Source organism: Lissotriton helveticus, chromosome 1_1 (genome assembly GCF_964261635.1).
Source record: "Lissotriton helveticus chromosome 1_1, aLisHel1.1, whole genome shotgun sequence".
NCBI lineage: Eukaryota > Metazoa > Chordata > Amphibia > Caudata > Salamandridae > Lissotriton > Lissotriton helveticus.
In genome coordinates, this window is record NC_136057.1 from 265,954,564 (window position 1) to 265,977,017 (window position 22,454).

General features: G+C 46.5%; 1 protein-coding gene and 1 non-coding gene across 2 annotated transcripts in view; both read right to left on the reverse strand.

The window, feature by feature from the left end:
* The window catches only part of LOC144769270 (olfactory receptor 5V1-like), a 91,324-nt gene extending 70,036 nt beyond the window's left edge, over positions 1 to 21,288 (reverse strand). Inside the window, exon 1 of the mRNA XM_078653331.1 lies at positions 21,205 to 21,288. The gene's annotated coding sequence lies outside the window, so the exon portion shown is untranslated. The remainder of the gene's footprint in view (positions 1 to 21,204) is intronic.
* Positions 2,556 to 2,627, reverse strand: TRNAD-GUC (transfer RNA aspartic acid (anticodon GUC)). The gene has a single exon. It is a non-coding gene; the product is annotated as a tRNA-Asp (tRNA).
* Positions 21,289 to 22,454: the final 1,166 nt, after the last annotated feature.

A 22,454-nucleotide genomic window follows, 5' to 3' on the forward strand; every position in this document is an offset into this window, starting at 1 on the left:
AGCACTTAGTGCCAGCAGCAGCGTTTAGGGCCTTGTTATTGTTCTCAGCTCCCCAGCAAGTAGTGGGCAGCTGCAACCTTTACTGGCGTTGCCTAGGCTGGCGCTGCCTAGGAAGCGCGCCCTGACATTCTGGACTCAGGGCATTCGAGCCCCTTTTTGAAAGGCCAGTTGGCCAGGGGGGCTGGTAGATGTATAGGACGCAAGGCCCTAATGCGATTGATGTGCTCATGCAATGTGGTGCTAGGAAATGTAATGCATTTAGTATGTTTTGCGCACCCTGTGTTTTATACCTTTAACCCCTTCCATGCTCTTGACGGAATGGTTCCGTCATGAGCATTGGTGCTCCTGTGCTGATGACGGAACCATTCCGTCATGAGGCCAGGGGCACGAAATCCCTCTGCTGCAGACAGCAGAGGGATTTCCTTTTCACCCCTCTGCCCTTGGGAGCTGGGGAAGAGCTTCCCCAGCTCCCGAGGCCCCCTCCCTGGTTTCTGTTCAATGACGATCAGCGCGCACGTCGCGCTGTCGTCATTGAACACAAACCGAAACTAAAATGAGCATTTAGGCTCATTTCAGTTTCACTTTCTACATGCTCAGTGGGCTATCTCAGCCCCCTGAGCACGTAGAAAGACGGGAGAGGTATCATTGGAAAGGGGAGAATCTCCCCTTTCCAATGGTACCCCTCCCGAGTGGATCCCTGCTTGTGGATTGCCCCAGGAGGGCGATCCCCAAGCAGGGATCCGCCCACTAGACAACAGGGAGGGGGGAGCGGCCCCTTGGGCAAGGGCCTTTACTCCCCCCATAAATAAATTTATAGTATTTAGTCTTTCGGCCCCCCCTGAGGGGCAGATGGGGCTATAGTCCCCCAATCTGCCCCCCCCGGGGGGCAGAAAGCCCACTATACACCAGGGAATTTTTTTGGTGGCACTTTTTTTAGGGTGGGGGCTGCCCGAAATGGGCGCGCCAATGCCCCCACCCCCGGCACCATTACAGCTTTTCTGCCACCCCTGGGGGGCAAATGGGAGGAGTAGCCCCCAATTTGCCCCCCCCGGGGGGCAGAAAGCCCATTATGCACCAGGGATTTTATTTTGTGCACTTTGTTTTAGGGTGGGGGCTGCCCGAAACTGGCACGCCAATGCCCCCACCCCCCCACCACCATTACAGACTTTCTGCCCCTGTCGTGTATTTCTATAGGTTCTGAATCGATCCCCCTATTCCTGACCCTATTCTGGTTAAACTACCTAGCTAGTTAACTAACAGTCAGCCCATGAGGCAAGAAATTCCCCATGATGCAGATACCGTTATCTGACGCAGTCACACTACGGCACAGGAACGTGTTATCTGATTAGGTCATAACGCTTGAGATCTAATTAGACAAGCGATATTCCTCCAGCCCCTGATAAGGCATACGACGTTCTCATAACAAATCAAACCTATGACAACCTGGATAATCCGTGCGGCCATTGTTTTGATTTCACAGAGAACTTTAGTAAAGAATGTGCTAACGAGCAAGTCGTATGACATCTTTATTGACGTACCTATGTCCATCCTTACGTCAATCCCGGCACCTTTAAGGTATAAATATTGCCGATCTTGCCCTATGCAAAACACACGCGTGGTGACAAGACGGAGCAGCCATACTTGCCGAAGCCGAGAGCAGAAGCAGACCCCGCAGGCAGCAGCCCCGCCTTCCTGACGCGCTGAGAGACGCGCTGCTATCTCAAGCCGAGAGACCCAGCACCGGCGCTTCCGGGTAGCCCTCGCAGGCAGCCTGGAATATCGAGAGCAGAGAAAGAGATACCATTCCTCATTCATCCTAAATTCCAGGTACAGAACTGAATAACCCCTCCTAGAGAATTCTTTAGTTATTCACTTGGCAAAAACAAACTTAACTTAAACTGTAACTTTCTATTCCCGCCCACGCATTAGACTTAGGTCAGGTACACGGGGTAGGCGTATTTAGAAACACCAGTTGAGTACGTTTAGTCAAATGTATATGTGTATGTAAATATATTTTAATCATTTTAAACATCATATGGCTCAGAAACCATATCAATGTTTTTACAGTATTATTTTATACTATTGCTTCTAATGTATGCACTTTACTTAACTATAAGTATCGCAATAATATCGATCCATTTCTCTTGTACGAGAAAAGAGACTGATCAATAAATAACACCTTTTATTGAACACGCCCGTCTCTTCCTTTTCTCTACATTCTGATGAGACTAAGAATGCACGTACTGACTGAGTAAAATAATTGCCTTGTGCTCACACGACTCTCGAGATTGACTCTTGATTAGGGGAGAGCAAAGTTGTCATGTTCTATGGTTGTCAGAAACTAAATCCCTTCTTGTCTAATCAGGGAAGTTAATCCTTCCTTGAACATTCGAGAAAGTTTCTAGCGAACTCTGAGCTTAGCTGGCAAACCCAAAAATTAAGTCTAGTATCGACAGTAGTAGACCTAGTTAACGTCTGGCCTAGGCCTTTACTGCTGTAGGTACTATTCCAATGCGCAGAGCCTATTGGGAAAATAGGAACTACACTACATGTGGCTCCCCGTCGGGGAATTGAACCCCGGTCTCCCGCGTGACAGGCGGGGATACTGACCACTATACTAACGAGGACGCCATGTAGTGTAGTTCCTATTTTACCAATAGGCTCTGCGCATTGGAATAGTACCTACAGCAGTAAAGGCCTAGGCCAGACGTTAACTAGGTCTACTACTGTCGATACTAGACTTAATTTTTGGGTTTGCCAGCTAAGCTCAGAGTTCGCTAGAAACTTTCTCGAATGTTCAAGGAAGGATTAACTTCCCTGATTAGACAAGAAGGGATTTAGTTTCTGACAACCATAGAACATGACAACTTTGCTCTCCCCTAATCAAGAGTCAATCTCGAGAGTCGTGTGAGCACAAGGCAATTATTTTACTCAGTCAGTACGTGCATTCTTAGTCTCATCAGAATGTAGAGAAAAGGAAGAGACGGGCGTGTTCAATAAAAGGTGTTATTTATTGATCAGTCTCTTTTCTCGTACAAGAGAAATGGATCGATATTATTGCGATACTTATAGTTAAGTAAAGTGCATACATTAGAAGCAATAGTATAAAATAATACTGTAAAAACATTGATATGGTTTCTGAGCCATATGATGTTTAAAATGATTAAAATATATTTACATACACATATACATTTGACTAAACGTACTCAACTGGTGTTTCTAAATACGCCTACCCCGTGTACCTGACCTAAGTCTAATGCGTGGGCGGGAATAGAAAGTTACAGTTTAAGTTAAGTTTGTTTTTGCCAAGTGAATAACTAAAGAATTCTCTAGGAGGGGTTATTCAGTTCTGTACCTGGAATTTAGGATGAATGAGGAATGGTATCTCTTTCTCTGCTCTCGATATTCCAGGCTGCCTGCGAGGGCTACCCGGAAGCGCCGGTGCTGGGTCTCTCGGCTTGAGATAGCAGCGCGTCTCTCAGCGCGTCAGGAAGGCGGGGCTGCTGCCTGCGGGGTCTGCTTCTGCTCTCGGCTTCGGCAAGTATGGCTGCTCCGTCTTGTCACCACGCGTGTGTTTTGCATAGGGCAAGATCGGCAATATTTATACCTTAAAGGTGCCGGGATTGACGTAAGGATGGACATAGGTACGTCAATAAAGATGTCATACGACTTGCTCGTTAGCACATTCTTTACTAAAGTTCTCTGTGAAATCAAAACAATGGCCGCACGGATTATCCAGGTTGTCATAGGTTTGATTTGTTATGAGAACGTCGTATGCCTTATCAGGGGCTGGAGGAATATCGCTTGTCTAATTAGATCTCAAGCGTTATGACCTAATCAGATAACACGTTCCTGTGCCGTAGTGTGACTGCGTCAGATAACGGTATCTGCATCATGGGGAATTTCTTGCCTCATGGGCTGACTGTTAGTTAACTAGCTAGGTAGTTTAACCAGAATAGGGTCAGGAATAGGGGGATCGATTCAGAACCTATAGAAATACACGACACCCCCCCTGGGGGACAGATGGGGGCAGTAGCGCCCAATTTGCCCCCCCCCGGGGGGCAGAAAGCCCACTATGCACCAGGGATTTTTTGTGTGCACTTGTTTTAGGGTGGGGGCTGCCCGAAACTGCCACACCAATGCCCCCACCCCCGCCACCATTACAGACTTTCTGCCCCCCCTGGGGACAGATGGGGGCAGTAGCCCCCAATTTGTCCCCCCCGGGGGGCCAGAAAGCCCACTAGACGCCAGGGATTTTTTTGCGGGCAAATTTGAATTTGGAAGGGCTGCCCAAAACGGGCATGCCTATGCCCCCACCCCCACAAAAATAACAGCCTTCCTGCCCCCCCTGGGGGCTGATGGGGCAGTAGCCTCCAATCTGCCCCTAAAACTCCCTGGCGTCTAGTTGGCTTTCTGCCCGCCCTGGGAGGCAGTTGGGGGCATTAGCTCCCAATCTGCCCTGCCAGGGGGGACAAAAAGCCCACTAGACGCCAGGGATTTTTTGAGGGGGCAAATATGAAATAGTGTGTGGCTGCCCAAAACAGGCATGCCCATGCCCCCACCCCCTCCCTGCAACAAAAACAGCCTTCCTGCCCCCCCTGGGGGGCGGTTGGGGCAGTAGCCCCCAATCTGCCCCCCCAGGGGGGCAAAAAGTCCACTAGACACCAGGGATTTTTTTTAGGCAAATTTTTATTAGGGTGGGGGCATTGGCATGCCCGTCTTGGGCAGACCCCTCCCTAATTAAAATTTACCCAAAAAACTCCCTGGTGTCTAGTGGTCTTTCTGACCCCCCGGGGAGGCATATGGGGGCAGTACCCCCAATCTGCCCCGCCCACTAGACGCCAGGGATTTTTTTGCGGGCAAATTTGAATTTGGATGAGATGCCCAAAACGGGCATGCCTATGCCCCCACCCCCTCCCCCACAAAAAAAACAGCCTTCCTGCCCCCCCTGGGAGCTGATGGGGCAGTAGCCTCCAATCTGCATCCCTGGGGGGGTAAAAAGTCCCCCCAGGGAATTTTTTTTAGGCAAATTTTTATTAGGGTGGGGGCATTCAATCAAAATATACCCCCAAAACTCCCTGGCGTCTAGCGGACTTTCTGACCCCCCTGGGGGTAGATGGGGGCAGTACCCCCAATCTGCCCTGCCGGGGGGGGCAAAAAGCCCACTAGACGCCAGGGATTTTTTGGGGGGACAAATTTGAAATAGGGTGGGGCTGCCCAAAACTGGCATGCCCATGCCCACCCCCTTCCCGCTAAAATTACAGCCTTCCTGCCCCTCCCGGGGACAGATGGGGCCGTAGCCCCAATCTGCCCCCCCCCGAGGGGGCAAAAAACCCACCAGACACACAGGATTTGTGGGCACATTTGTCTTAGGTTGGAGGCTGCCCAAAATGGGTATGCCAATGCCCCCACCCCCCACCCGCAACAATGACAGCCTTTCTATCCCCCCTGGAGGGAGGATGGGGGCAGTAGCCCCGAATCTGCCCCCCCGGGTGGGCAAAAAGCCCACTTGACGCCAACGATTACACTGGCTTTTTTATGTGTGGGGGTGGGGGCTGCCCAGAATGCAAAAGAATGCTCAGAATGCAGAAACTGGTGATTTTGACAATGTCAAAACCACCAGCTTCTGCAAGAGGGGTTACCTGGGTTTTTGGCCCCGTGCTAGACGTCCATCTAGGGAAACCTACCAAACCCACATATTTCTGAAAACTAGACACCCGGGAAGTCCAGGGAGGTATGGCATGCGTGGGTCCCCCAATGTTTTCCTACCCAGAAATCCCTGCAAACCTTAAATTTAGGTTAAAAGAAACACTTTTCCATACATTTTTGCGTGGGATCTCCGTGCTGGCACGAATGTCCTCATACCCAGCGTTCCCCTTGATATCCCTAGTAAAATGATACCTTACTTGTGTGGGTGGGCCAAAGGCCTGTGACTAAGGTGAGGTGCTTAATTTGTCAATCCTAAATACTACAATTTTAAAAAATTCATTTTTAGCCTGTTCTGCTTTGGGGCACCCACACAAGTGAGGTATAATTTTACTCGGGAGAACAAGGGAAACGCTGGGTGGTAGGACATTTTTGTCGGCACGGAAATCCCACGCAAAAAAGTTTGGAAAAGAGATTTTTTACCTAATTTTAAGGTTTGCAAGGAATTCTGGGTAGGAAGACATTTGGGGACTCATGCATGCCATACCTCCCTGGACTCCCCCGGGTGTCTAGTTTTCATAACGGTTTGGGTTTGGTAGTTTCCAAAGATGGCTGCCGAGCACCGGGCCAAAAACTCAGGTGCCCCCCCCCCAAAAACAAGGTAGTTTTGCTATAGGTTATTTTAAATCCTCCACCGTACGATTTGGACCTTTTCCTGTTGCAGCCACTATGCCTACCCACGCAAGTGAGGTACCATTTTTTTTGGGAGACCTAGGGGAACGCTGGGTGGGTGGAAATTTGTTGATCCACGCAGATTCCAGAACTTTCCACCACAGAAATGTGAGGAAAATGCGTTTATTTTGTCAATTTCTTAGCTTTGCAAGGGATTCTGGGTAACAGAACCTGGTGGTAGGCAGTCGAGTCACCCCATCCTGAATTCCGCTGGGTGTCTAGTTTTCAAAAATGTACAGGTTTGCTAGGTTTCCCTAGGTGCCGGCAGAGCTAGGGTGCAAAAACTACAGCTAGGCACTTTGCCATAAAAGGGTCAATTTTTAACTGCAAAATTGAGGTGTGACCACGTTGCATTTTGCACCGTTTCCTGTCGCAGGCACAAGGCCGACCCACACAAGTGAGGTACCGTTTTTATCGAGAGACTTAGGGTAATTCATATTGGTAAATCAACTGTTATTACCAATTGATTTTTCATGCATTTCTCCCTTCCCAATGAAAGACATTGTGTAAAAAAAAAAATCTTTTTCAAAAATGACCAATAATTCTCATGCTAGTATGAGTATTCCCAATTTTGAAAATGTGCAAATATATACTGTTTCTAAACTCTATAATTTGTACCCAATTCGGAAATACATAGGTGTCTTTCATACAGATTTTTCCATGTATACATTTTCCAAGAATAAGTGCTCTATACCCAGTAAATAATAAAATACCATTGCAAGTTGCTGCTCAGTTTTTGGATCTAGGTTCGTCTGGTTCTTGGTGAAACTACAAGTCCTATATATCCCCACAACCAGGAAGGTCTAACGGATGTAATAGTATATTGCTGTCCAAGAGCTGTCAAAATTACAATAAGTTATAGGTGAAAACGTTGAGACAAAAGGCTGTTTTTTTTCAACAAATTTTCAATTATTCCAATAGTAAACTGTTAGTTTCTATAAAGAAGCCTCCATGGATTTAGACAAATGACCCCTTTCTGAGTTCAGAATTCTGTCTACTTTTCGAAAATGTATAGCTTTCCAGGATCCATTATTGCTTTTAAACTCATTTCTACCATTAACTGGAAGGAGGTTGAAAGCTCTAAAAATAGCAAAAATAGGCTATGTCCCAGAAAAATGCCAAAACTGTGTAAAAAATGTTGGTTCTCTGACAAAAGACTGTCATTCACTAAAAGCTGAGAAAATGGTGATTTCAGCCCCACAAACCCTTTTTTGAAAACATTTGCAGGGAAAATCCCAGAGGCTTTCATTTGCAGCCCGTTTTTCGCATTTTTCAGAAAAAAACTTTCACTGTATTTTGGTTCATTTCTGGGACCCCTCCAAGGGAACACACAAACCCTGGGCACCTTTAGAATCCACATGATGTTGGAAGAAAAGGACGCAAATTTGGCGTGGATACCTTATGTGGTCAAAAAGTTACAGGGGCCTAAGCGGGCACTAACCCAAATTGCCAAAAAAAGGCTTAGGAGCGAAGGGGTTAAACTGTGGTTTATGATTATGAGGTTGTGTAGCATATTATGGTTTATGCTATCGAGATTATGTTTCACTCTGTGATTTACGCCCCTAATGTAAGTTATAATTAGGAGGTAGGGTCTAAGGTGTTTAGACGGATGTATGACGTTACAACGCATACTTTTACAAAGCCTACCTTTACATCGCAGTTTTTACAATGCATACCATTACAACGCATAGCGCGTTGGGGTGTTGGGGTGCTGGATAGTGAATAGTTTAATTTACTATTCCAACTCCAGTCCCCGTGGACACTAGGGAAGGTTATGGATAGTAAATTAACCTATTCCCTATCCTAGAGCGCCCCCCAGAGCAATGCGTTGTAATAGTTTGCGTTGTAATGACCGCGTTGTAATGGTAGTGCGTTGTAAAAGTTTCGTTGTAAAGGTTGTTTACCTGTTTAGACTAGTGAGAGATTGTATAATGTGTTTATGCTGGTGAGGTTGGCACGGGATGTAATTCGCACCTGATGTGACTGTGCATAATGTAGTTTGTATTACAGGTTGACGTGGAGTACAGTTATTACCAGTGGTTACTGGTTGTATGTTTATGATCTATGTTACATTTACCAAGTTTGCTTTGTGATGGTTCTGACAGTGGCCCACGTGGCCTTGTCCTGTGTAAATATTCCCTTGTGAATATTGCACGTGCCAGTTGGCACACTGTATGCTATGTGTTTACTATTCTAATGTGTTATCAGAATACAAAGGCTATTTTTATATAAAATTGTGTCGGGTATCTTTTGTGGTGTGCCTGGGATGTTGATGCTGTGTGTGTGCGTAAATACTTCACACATTGCCTCCAGGATAAGCCTGACTGCTCATGCCAAGCTACTAGGGGGGTGAGCAGGGGTTATCTTTGGCGTGTAACTCCCTTGCCCTGACTGGAGTGGTGGTTTCTGCCTGGCTTTGGCTCAAGCCTTAGCCAACCAGAAATCCCATTTCTAACATCTTCCAACTTAGGGCAAACAGAGCAAACACAAAGAGATGATGGACTTAGGGCTGAAACCTCTCCGACACTCACCCCCAGTGTCAGATCTTGGTTGAATTCATCATCGTTCTTTAGCTCACTTCGCCACCTCAGTTCAGACCCAGCTATATGCAAATAAGTCTTGACCCTTGCCTCATGGGAGAAGTCCAGCCCGAACTGCCAAGACAGGTATTCCATGAATTGAATCGAACATCCTGGGACCGGTTTTGGGGAAACACCCCTCATTAGCCAGGCTAGCTTGAATCCAGTTACAAAGTGAGGAAGCTACCCAGGTCTGGGCAAACCCTGCCAAATTAGGGTGAACAAAGCAAACACAAGGAGATGATGGATGGAGCGCTGAAACTTTTCAGACACTAACCCCCAGTCACACATCTGGGTTGAATCCATCATCGTTTTTAGCTTACTTCGCCACTGCAGTCCGGATCCAGCTATATGCAATTCAGTCTTGACCCTGTGCCTCATGGGAACAGTCCAGCCTGAACTGCCAAGACAGGTCGCCCCGGAACCGAAACAAGCATCTTGGGACTGGTTTTCAGGTAACGCCCCTCATCTGCCAGGGTAGCTTGAGTCCAGTGGCAAAGTGAGCAAGGGACCCATGTCTGAGCATACCCTGCCAACTTAGGACAAACAAAGCAAACACAAAGAGATGATGGATGGAGCGCTAAAACTTTTCAGAAACTCACCCTCGGTCACAGATCTGGGTTGAATCAATCATTCTTCTTTAGCTCACTTTGTCACCTCAGTTCGGACCCAGCTATTTGCAAATCAGTCTTGACCTTGGGATTTCCTGAACCAGAAACAAGTGAGAGGGACCGGCTTTGGGGTAACACCCCTCATCCACCAGACTAGCTTGAATCAAGTGGCAAGGGAAGCAAGGGACCCACGTCAGGGCATATCCTGCCAAGTTAGGGATAACAAAGCAAACACAAAGAGATGATGGACGCACTGTGGAATCTTTTTAGACACTCACCACCAGTCACAGATCTGGGTTGAATCCATCATCGTTCTTTAGCTCACTTCGCCACCTCAGTGCGGACCCAGATATATGTAAATCAGTCTTGACCCTGTGCCCCATGGGAACAGTCCAGCCCTAAGTGCCAATCCACGTCTTCCCTGAACCAGAAACAATCATCTCAGTACCACTTTCGGAATAAAACACCTCATCATCCAGGCTAGGTTGAATCCAGTAACAGAGTGAGCAAGGGACCCACGTCTGGGCATACCCTACCAACTTAGGGAAAACAAAGCAAATACAAAGAGATGATGGACGGAGCAGTGAATCTTTTCAGACACTCACCCTCATTCACATATCTGGGTTGAATACATTATCATTCTTTAGCTTACTTCGACTCCTCAATTCGGACCCAGCTACATGTAAATTAGTCTTCATCTTGTGCCTCTTGTGAACAGCCCAGCCCGAATGTCCAAGCCAGGTCTTCCCTAAACTGGAAGCAATCATCCTAGGACTGGTTTCGGGGTAGCACCCCTCATTAACCAGGTTAGCTTGAATCCAGTAACAAAGTGAGCAAGAAACCCACATCTGGGCATACCCTGCAAACTTAGGGCAAACAAAGCAAATGGCAAGAGATGATGGAAGGAGCAATTAAACTTTTCAGCTACTATCCCAAGTCATAGATCTGTGTTGAATCCATCATCGTTCTTAGGTCACTGAACCACCTCAGTTTGGATCCAGCTATATGCAAATCAGTCTTGACCCTGTGTCTCATGGGAACAGTCCAGCCCGAACTGCTGAGCCAGGTAGCCCCTGAACCGGAAACAAGCATCCTGGAACCGGTTTTGGGATAACACCCCTTATCCGCTAGGCTAGCTTGAATCCAGGGGAAAAGTGAGCTAGGGACCCATGTCTGAGCATACCCTGCCAACTTAGGGCAAACACAGCAAACACAAAGAGATGATGGACAGAGCACTGAAAGTTTTCAGACAGTCCCCCCAAGTCACAGATCTGGGTTGAATCCATCATTGTTGTTTAGCTCATTTTGCCACCTCAGTTGGTATCCAGTTATATGCAAATCAGTCTTGACCCAGTGCCTCATGGGAACAATCCTGAACTGCCAAGACAGGTCGCCCTGAACCGAAACAAGCATCTTGGGATCGGTTTTTAGGTAACGCCCCTCATCAACCAGGCTAGCTGGAATCCAGTGGCAAAGTGTGCAAGGAACCCATTTCTGTGCACACCCTGCCAACTTAGGGCAAACAAAGCAAACACAAAGAGATGAGGGACAGAGCACTGAAAGTTTTGAGACAGTCCCCCCAAGTCACAGATCTAGCTTGAATCCATCATCGTTCTTTAGCTCAGTTCACCACCTTTGTTCAGAACAGCCAAAGCCAGGGATTTCCTAAACCGGAAACAAGCATCCTGTGACCGGTTTTGGGGTAACACCCATTATCCGCCAGACTAGCTTGAATCCAGTGTCAAGGGGAGCAAGGGACCCACGTCTGGTCATACCTTGCCAACTTAGGGATAACAAAGCAAACACAAAGAGATGATGGACAGAGTGCAGAAACTTTTTAGACACTCAACACTAGTCACAGATCTGGGTTGAATCCATCATCATTCTTTAGCTCACTTCGCCACCTCAGTGCGGACCCAGAAATATGTAAATCAGTCATGACCTTGTGCCCCATGGGAACAGTCCAGCCCTAACTGCCAAGCCACGTCTTCCCTGAACCAGAAACAAACATCCTGGGACCGGTTTCGGGATAACACCCCACATCATCCTGGCTAGCTTGAATCCAGTGGCAGAGTGAGCAAGGGACCCACGTATGGGTATACCCTGCCAACCTAGATTGAACAAAACAAACATAAAGAGATGATGGACCAAGCACTGAAACTTTTGAGACACTCACCCCCAGTCACAGATCTGGGTTGAATCCATCATCTTACTTGGCCACGTCTCTCCGTACCCAGCTTCATGCAAATTAGTCCTGATCCTGGGCCTTCTGGGAACAGTCCAGCCCAAACTGCTGAGGCAGGTCTTCCCTGAACCGGAAATAAGCATCCTCGGACTGGTTTTGGGGTAACACTCCTCATCGGCCAGGCTAGCTTTAATCCAGTAACAAAGTGGGCAAGGGACCCAAGTCTGAGCATACCTTGCCAACTTAGGGCAAACAAAGCCAACACAAAGAGATGATGGATGGAGCACTGAACGTTTTCAGACAGTTCCCCAAAGCCATTGATCTGGGTTGAATCTAGCACTGTTCTTTAGCTCATTTTGCCACCTCAGTTGGTATCCACTTATATGCAAATCAGTCTTGATCCTGCGTCTCATGGGAACAGTCCAGCCCGAACTGCCAAGCCGGGTCTTCCCTGAAGGGGAAACAGCATCCTAGGACTGGTTTCGGAATAACATCCCTTATCATCCACGCGCGCTTGAATCCAGTGGCAAAGTGTGCAAGGGACCCATGTCTAGGCATACCCTGCCAAATGAAGGCAAACAAAGCAAGCACAAAGAGATGATGGACGGAGCACTGAAAGTTTTCAGACAGACCCTCCCCCCCCCCAGTCACAGATCTGGCTTGAATCCATCATCGTTCTTTAGCTCACTTTGCCACCTTAGTTTGGATCCAGATATATGAAAATCAGTTTTGACCCTGTGCCTCATGAGAACAGTCTGGCTGGAACAGCCAAGCCAGGTATTTCCTGAACCGGAAACAAGCATCCTGGGACCTGTTTTGGGGTAACACCCCTCAGCCGCCAGACTAGCTTGAATCCAGTGGCAAGGGAGCAAGGGACCCACGTCTGGGCATACCCTGCCAACTTAAGGATAACAAAGCAAACACAAAGAGATGATGGACGGAGTACGGAAACTTTTTAGACACTCACCACCAGTCACAGATCTGGGTTGAATGAATCATCGTTCTTTAGCTCACTTTGCCACCTCGGTGCAGACCCAGATATATGTAAATCAGTCTTGAACCTGTGCCTCACGGGAACAGTCTAGCGCTAACTGCCATGCCACGTCTTCCCTAACCAGAAACACACATCCTGGCACCGGTTTCAGGATAACACCCCTCATCATCCTGGCTAGCTGGAATCCAGTGGCAGAGTGAGCAAGGGACCCACGTCCGGGTATACCTTGCCAAATTAGGGTGAACCAAACAAACACAAAGAGATGATGGACCGAGCACTGAAACTTTTGAGACACTCACCCCCAGTCACAGAATTGGGTTGAATCCATCATCATTATTTGGCTTACTTGACCACCTCTCTCTATGTACCCAGCTACATTCAAAGTAGTCTTGATCCTGTGCCTTCTGGGAACAACCCAGCCCGAACTGCCGAGCCAGGTCTTCCCTGAACCGGAAATAACGATCCTGGTACTGGTTTCGGGGTAACACCCCTGAGCAACCAGACTTGCTTTAATCCAGTAACAAAGTGAGCAAGGGACCCTCGCCTGAGCATACCCTGCCAATTTAGGGCAAACAATGCAAACGCTAAGAGATGATGGATGGAGCACTGAAACTTTTCAGACGTTCCCCCAGTCATAGATCTGGGTTGAATCCATCATTGTTCTTTAGCTCATTTTGCCACCTCATTTGGGATGCAGTTATATGCAAATCAGTCTTGGCCCTGTACCTCATAGGAGCAGTCCAGCCTGAACTGCCAAGCCAGGTCTTCTCTGAAGGGGAAACAAGCATTCTAGGACTGGTTTCGGAGTAACACTCCTCATTATCCAGGCTAGCTTGAATCCAGTGGCAAAGTGTACAAGGGACCCATGTCTGAGCATACCCTATCAACTTAGGGCAAACATAGCAAACACATAGAGATGATGAACGGAGAACTGAAACTTTTCAGACACTCCCCCCATGTCACAGATCTGGGTTGAATCCATCATCGTTCTTTAGCTCACTTCGCCACCTCATTTCGGATCCAGATATATATACAAATCAGTCTTGACCCTGTGCCTCATGAGAACAGTCTGGCTGGAACAGCCAAGCCAGGGCATTCCTGAACTGGAAACAAGCATCCCGGGACTGGTTTTGGGGTAATACCCCGCATCAGCCAGACTAGCTTGAATCCAGTGGCAAGGTGAGCATGGGACCCACGTCTGGGCATACCCTGCCAAATTAGGGATAACAAAGCAAAGACAAAGAGATGATGGAAAGAGTGCTGAAACTTTTTAGACACTCACCACCAGTAACAGATCTGGTCTGAATCCATCATTGTTCTTTAGCTCACTTCGCCACCTCAGAGGGTACCCAGATATATGCAATTCAGTCTTGACCCTGTGCCTCATGGGAACAGTCCAGCCCGAACTGCAAGCCACGTCTTCCCTCAACCAGAAATAAGTATCCTGGGCCTGGTTTCGGGATAACACCCCTCATTATCCAGGCTAGCTTGACTACAGTGTCAAAGAAAGCAAGGGACCCATGTCTGAGCATACCCTATCAACTGAGGGCAAACAAAGCAAACACAAAGAGATGATGAACGGAGAACTGAAACTTTTCAGACACTCCCCCCATGTCACAGATCTGGGTTGAATCCATCATCGTTCTTTAGCTCACTTCACCACCTCATTTCGGATCCAGATATATATACAAATCAGTCCTGACCCTGTGCCTCATGAGAACAGGCTGGCTGGAACAGCCAAGCCAGGGCTTTCCTGAACTGGAAACAAGAATCGCAGGACTGGTTTTGGGGTAATACCCCTCATCAGCCAGACTAGCTTGAATCCAGTGGCAAGCTGAGCATGGGACCCACGTCTGGGCTTACCCTGCCAAATGAGGGATAACAAAGCAAAGATAAAGAGATGATGGAAAGAGTGCTGAAACTTTTTAGACACTCACCACCAGTAACAGATCTGGGTTGAATCCATCATTGTTCTTTAGCTCACTTCGCCACCTCAGAGGGTACCCAGATATATGCAATTCAGTCTTGACCCTGTGCCTCATGGGAACAGTCCAGCACGAACTGCAAGCCACGTCTTCCCTCAACCAAAAATAAGTATCCTGGGCCTGGTTTCGGGATAACACCCCTCATCATCCAGGATAGCTTGAATACAGTGGCAAAGAAAGCAAGGGACCCACGTCATGGAATACCCTGCCATCTCAGGGCGAGCAAAGCGTTGATGGATTGGGCGGGAACGTTTTCAGACAGTCACCCCCATCACAGATCTGGGTTGAATCCATCATCATTATTTAGCTCACTCCGCCACCTCAGTTCGGACCCAGCTATATGCAAATCAGTCTTGACCCTGTGCCTCATTGGAACAGTCCAGCCCGAACTGCCAAGCCAGGTTTTCCCTGAACCAGACACAAGCATCCTGTGACCAGTTTCGGGGTAACACCCCTCATCAGCTAGGCTAGCTTGAAACCAGTTGGAAAGTGAGTAAGAAAAAAAAGTTTAAAAACCCTAAAAAATTAAAAAAAGACGATGGATTTAGGCCCAGATCTCTGTACTGGGGTGAATGACATTGTTTTGCATTCTCTGCATTTGTCACCCCGAGTGGGATGGGTATGCTCAGATGTGGGTCCTGTGCTCTTCATGCCACTGGACTCAAGCTGGCTAATGAGGGGCTAGAATGCTTGTTTCCAGTCCAGGGAGGACCTGGCTTGGCAGTTTGGGCTGTACTGTGTCCATTGGGTGCAGGGTCAAGACTGGTTTGCATATGGCTGTGTTCAAACTGGAATGGCATGGGGAGCAAAAAACGATGGTGTTAGGCCTAGATCTCTGTATTGGGGTGAATTTATGACATTGTCCTGCATTGTGGGCATCATTTGTTCTTTTTGCAATCAATAAATATGGCTGGCATCTATTTAGGGCTCAGGTACCTACTAAAGGTTTGAATTGAAGGCCATAATGAACTGTCTTAAACCGTATGTGTAGGTGGAAAAAGCCTGTTATTGCAGAAGGTCACTATCTGGGAGACCAATAAAATATAAGGGATCCCTCCTTCATGCTGCAACAGTTTTGGTCGGATAACATTAAATAGCTTCCATTTTAAATGAGAGTGAATTGAAGGGGAATTGAAGGGGCTGATATGCCTTTTAGAGAACGGGCCAAAATTGGTCCTAAAGCAAGTCAAGTCTCAAGTCAAATTTGCATTTTGTGTCAGTGGCGTCTTTTTTAGCCATAGGTTGTTGTTAATGTGTCAGGAATAGCTGCATAGAATTGAGGTAACACCATGGCATGCAGCCATTTATGAGGACCTGAAGTGTCCAACTACGTTTCATGATAGATTATTATTTTTAGAAGCTTGTTAAGCGCGCAGCTACCCCCAACGGGGGTGTCCCGGCGCTGAAGACAACATCTCATGAGGTTCAGTGACGTCAAGGGGGGATAGAGAGTGGGCTAGATCAGAGACAAAAGCCAGGTCTTAAGTTTCTTTCGAAAGAAAGGCTCTGATATCAGAAATCTGAGTTCCAATGGCAGATGATTCCAAAGTCTGGAGGTGGCCACTGCAAAGGCCCTCCCTCCCATACGCGCAAGACGAAATGGGGGGCAGAGCATTAGGCGAAGATGGTTAGATCTGATATTCCGCGTTGCTTGTGAGATCTTCAGTCTGTGTCTCAAGTAGGCAGGGCCTCGACCATTAAGAGCTCTAAAAGCAAGGGTCAGAGATTTGAACTGAATACGTAGTTTCACTGGGAGCCAGTGAAGTTTGATCAGGTAAGGTGAGATGGAGTGGCGGTAGGGGATATTGCAGATCAACCTGGCCGCTGAATTCTGTACTGTCTGCAATCGATTAATGAGGTACGCCGGGGCTCCAACGTACAGACTATTTGCGTAGTCCAAATGGGACGTTATGAGGGCGTGGACTACTATCCTGCGTGAATCAAATGGTAGGAAAGGGATAATTTTTTTGATCATACGAAGTTTTCCGAAACAGGACGCCGAAACTTTACTAATTTGGGTTTTGCAGGAGAGGGCTGTGTCAAATTGGAAGCCCTGATTGCGGGCAGCTTGGACAGGTACCGGGGGAGGATCCAATTCAGCCGGCCACAAGAGGCCAGTGGAAATAGGGGATTTCTGATTAAAAAATAAGACTTCCGTCTTATCCGTGTTCAATTTTAAATTATTTGAGGACATCCAAGAGGCGATATTCACCAAACAGTGGCGAAAGTTTGACAGGGAGCTTTCGGAGTGATCTTTAAAGGAGAACACAAGCTGAGTATCGTCAGCATAAAATATCACTCTGACGCCCTATGATTCCACCACCTTCGCCAAAGGCTTCAGGTATACGTTGAACAAGAGTGGGCTGAGAGCAGATCCCTGCGGAACCCCCCATGTCAACGGTATCTTGGTGGAAAAGAAAGAGCCCAGCATCACTTGTTGAAATCGATTTGTCAGGAATGATTTGACCCAACCAGTGGGGCCCCACCAACTCCCACCTCCTGAAGACGTGTTAACAGAGTTTCATGGAAGATGGTGTTGAATGCTGCGGATAGGTCGAGGAGGACCAGCATGGCCTCCTCTCCCCTCTCCGCGCACTCACGAATAGACTTGGATACTTCTAGTAAAGCTGATTCAGTACTTAAGTCCGGCCTGAATCCTGACTGAGAGTCATGGAGCAGCAAGTTTGATTCTAGATAGTCGGACAGTTGTTCTTGTACCGCCTTCCCGAGTACTTTGGCTGGCTTGGGAAGGAGTGAGATCGGTCGGTAGTTGCTAAAACACATTGGGTCGACAACAGCTTTTTTTTTTATTGGAATCAGCAACGCGTGTTTCCATAAAGAAGGGACCACACCCGATTGCAGGGAGGAGTTCCAGATTTCAAGCAGGGGATTAATTACTAACGGGGCAATATCATTCAGGATCAGTGCAGGGGCTGGATCAAGCGGTGAGCCTGATTTACATTTTAGAAATAGAGTCACGGCATACTCTTTAGTCAGCGGTTTAAAAGAAGTAAATACTTTGGCACAGGCAGTGTCAAGATCTAAGGTTACTTCTGTACGGTTCTGAAGAATTGTTGTCGTAATATTAGCAATTTTTTCAGAAAAGAAATCAGACAGGCCTTCACTAAGTACTTGGCTGGGGGGGACGGGAGCAGACAAAGCAGTAGGATTGGTGAACTCTTTAACAATGTTGAAGAGGGTCTTAGTAGAGTTTTTCGCGCTAATGATTATTTCTGCAAAGTGTTGACTCATGGTACTGCCTTTGAGTTTATGGAACTCTTTAGGAGCCAGTCTATAACGGGATTTGGCTGCCGGGTCATAGGTCAGGCGCCATAAGCGCTCCAATTTTTTGCAACTGCTTCTGTGTTCCCTTAATTCCTGAGTGAACCAGGGAGCTGACGGTTTTGATCTATGGGAGGTGAGGGTCTGCAAGGGCCTGACTTGCTCAATGGCGGTCGTGAGATCTTTATTAAATATGGATACCGCTGTATTGAGATCGTCAGGGAGTGAGTATAAACTACTCTTATACGTTTGCTCCAAGGCAGTACATGAGACCTTATGCCATTTTCTGCCTTGTTCTCTGATGGCAGATTCCCTCTTAGGAGGCTGGGATAGAGACACTTCAAACGGGATCAAGAAATGATCAGACCAAGTCAGAGGTATGGAGGGAAGAATCTTAAGCTCCGTCCAATTAGAGAAGATCAGATCGAGGGTGTGTCCAGCAGAGTGTGTGGGGCCACTAACCCCTTGAATCAGATTCAAACTTTGCATGGAATCTAAAAGATGATTGGCACGAGTACAGTCACTTACATCCACGTGATGGTTAAAGTCTCCTAGTACCGTAAAGTGAGGGTGTTTAAGAGACAAATCTGCAATAACTGCTATCAGTGCAGAAATAGCAGGCTGTGGGGTATTGGGAGGATTATATACCAGGACCCCCGAAAAGATGGCCGTAAGGGCCTCCGAGATGGAAAAGTATAGTGCCTCTATGGGCCCTAAATTCGGGATTTTCCTGGACGTGATCGTCAAGTGAGTCTGTAAAATAACCGCGATTCCGCCTCCGGACTTGGAGCCTTCACGGCTTACTCCTGTGAGGCGGTATCCCGGGGGCAAGGCAAAAGAAATGTCTGGGTTGGAAGAGTCCTTAATCCACGTCTCAGTCAGGAAGAGTAAGTCCCAGGACATTGATGAGAGCAGCAGCCAAATGTCACTAGAGTGGCGTGGCAAAGAGCGACAATTCAATAATCCTATGGAATAGGTTCGTATAGGTGTGGGATGGATTTTAAGTGACAAATGGGAGCATTTTATGTGAGGAGTAAAGGAAAAAGGACAGCTGTTACATTTAAAATGGCGGGGGCTAGTCAGTGAGAGATTGCACCGTGCCGATGGAGTGCAAATTTTCTCTCTTAAATCCAGAAGCTGCGATCTAGACCAGACCTGCCTCTGTGCGAGATGGGAACCGGCAGCATGGCTGGCCCTAGGCCCGGAACTGGCGCGGACGGGCGATGACGGGCTTGCCTTAGGCACGCCTTCGGCGCGCAAACCGCGCGCCCGCTGCGCTCGCCCGCTGCGCGTCCGGGAAATGCACATGGTTTATAGGAGAGAGGGGACGTAGGGGGGGGGGGGCGTGGCCTAATGATAGTGGGCGTGGCCTGAGGGGTCGCAGGTAATGGCAGCAAGAATATTTTGTGGCCCGCGGCAGCGCTAAAATCCGCTGCGCGGGGATGCCCAGTGCGTGCTAAGCAAAGAATAAGTGCCCAGGGAGAGGAGATCAGATAGGTAAAATCACAATATCACACTCAAATTTTTAAAAATGCTGGCGATCGTTCTCCCGGCTTCCGCCTCAGGAGATAGTTGTCTCTGACTCGCGCTTGTATTCAGCGCGTCTTAAGTACCTTCGGTGGGGGGGCGTGGCCTAACGATAGTGGCCGTGGCCTTATGGGTCGCAGGTAATGGCGGCAAGAATATTTTGTGGCCCGCGGTAGCGCTAAAATCCGCTGCGCGGGGATGCCCAGTGCGTGCTAAGCAAAGAATAAGTGCCCAGGGAGAGGAGATCAGATAGGTAAAATCACAATATCACACTCAAATTTTTAAAAAATGCTGACGATCGTTCTCCCGGATTCCGCCTCAGGAGATAGTTGTCTCTGACTCGCGCTTGTATTCAGTGCGTCTTAAGTACCTTCGGTGGGGGGCGTGGCCTAACGATAGTGGCCGTGGCCTCAGGGGTCGCAGGTAATGGCGGCAAGAATATTTTGTGGCCCACGGCAGCGCTAAAATCCGCTGCGCGGGGATGCCCAGTGCGTGCTAAGCAAAGAATAAGTGCCCAGGGAGAGGAGATCAGATAGGTAAAATCACAATATCACACTCAAATTTTAAAAAAATGCTGGCGATCGTTCTCCCGGCTTCCGCCTCAGGAGATAGTTGTCTCAGATCTAAGCAGCCTTTTCCCATGGTTTAATGAAGACGTCACTCTGCATAATATTTACAACAGATGACACAATATTATTCAAGTTGTATATACAAAAAGACAACGTATTAATACTATCATCAATAACAGCAACCACTTAATCCAAACTATCTTGATCAATTTGTCTTAAACGTGCAGTTGCTTCAATTTCTGAAAGTTTCAAAATTTCATTAAATGCGGCATAGATACATGTTTTTGAAAGTGGTGACACAGGACCTTATAAAATGTCAGATAGGTCATGTCTTCCAAAATAAAAGATACAAATTGTTTTATTGCAGACAATGTGGAATGTTCCAACCGTTGTTGGTGCAATTGTATTACTGGTGGAGACTATTCCTGATTGCTGAGAATGTTAATAACAAAGGTCAGGTATGGAATTCGAAAAACAAGCATAACAACCATTTTTCGTCCACAGACCTCAATCCCACCCATTTGAACCCAAAAGTGTGGAGTTAAATGTACCATTTTGCAACATACAGTAGTACGGTTTTTCCAAGTAAAACTATCTGCCTGTTGGACAAAATAAACCTCAGGATTGTGTAAGAATTATTCTACGCACACCATCAGGATATGTTAGCCTAAGTCCTGCTAGCTCACAGTGCACCATCTGTACCCCTAACCTTACCAGATAGCGGAAAGATTATGGAACCTCATAACAAGACAACTCTGACTCCTCAAGGAATTCACGGTAACAGATGTAGAACCTTCTCTGTTGGTCATTGATGCATTACATAAAGGGATACACAAGATATACTCAGCAAGGCGTTTCAATATGTACTGAAGCATTTTGATTTTTGTGTAAAAGTCATGTGCTGCAATAATCAATAGAAGGAAACAGAATACAGTACTTAGCATTATGTGAATGGTGAGGAAAATGAATAGCTCAACCATTGTGCTGTAACAGTAAATATATGTGGGCATATAAGTACTGTATTGGATTGTACTATTACCTAGCGCTACCAAACCTAGGATGTCTAGGGTGGGTGATCTGCCAAAATCCATTACCTGTGGGTAAGTGTCCTCAGGCTTTCCATCTTGGTGTAGAGCTGGACATCCCTTGTGGAGGTAAACAGGAATCAGATAACTGGAATTCCGGTATGAGGCAGCCTTGCAGTGTCAGCAAAATGCTCCTCTGTCTAAACAAGTTGGAGATATTGTTTATTATATAATTAAGAACCCCCATGTTTCCATGCTAAAGCCATTAGCAAGACAAAAGTATTTGTCTAGTAAACTTTATCCCTTGCACTAAATGTTGAAGGTACTGTGATAACGTACCTAAGAAATGGAAAAGTCAGCAATGCAATTTCGGAGAATATTATGCTGCACAGACATGCAAGCAAATATATGTCAAATGTCATTGTGTTTAGAGAAAGAAGGCAATTTAGAAACAAGAAGATGTAAAATGGTGGTGTTTCTAACCGGGCCTATTCTACCCATGTGACAATACTACTGAGATGTTGTAAAATTAGGCAATGGAAGCAATGTTTGATGCATTCATGTCCTTAATTTTTGCCCGTCCCAGGCAGGTAGACTGCTGAACTGCATCATTCAAAAAAATCATCTGTGTTTAAATTAAGCTGACTTTGAAGAAGGTGTCTGTCATCTGAACTTGCCAATATTTGGTACCCCAAATTGATTTCATGTCAAAAGTATCCTTCCAATAGTCATAGCTTTTCATGCCTAATTGAGTGACAACCATATCAGTATATATTAGTTTGGTTTGGGTGAGAATATATTTCTTTGCTGGTTTAAAATAGAAAGATTTTTTAAATTCTCTTTCTACACTATAACGTTCATGTAACCTTTGTTTTTTTTCAGTGAATTTCTATGTTTTATAATTCTATTTCCTAATTATAACACCCCTTTAAACTGTGTTTTTTTAGTGTATTTCCCAGTTTTTAAAATATAAATTGTACTACAATTCGACCCATCAGATCCATTTACTAATATACATTTTTACAAGTTGATAAATACATTTTATTCTCACAATTATTTTATTATATATTTTAAAACTAAAATTAAACAACTAAGGTAAGGTAACTTATGCAGTCGTTCTATAAATGTAATGCTCCAAACCTTCTTTATTTGTATTTATTTTATGGATCCACTGATCCATCACAAATCTTTGGACAAATAAGATGTCTGCTTACTATGTTGCACACATTAAATACTAAAACAACAACACATTTAATACAAATAAATGCTATTGCCATTTCTATAGGCGTATCACTGCCTGAGTGTGGGTGTGTGTAGCT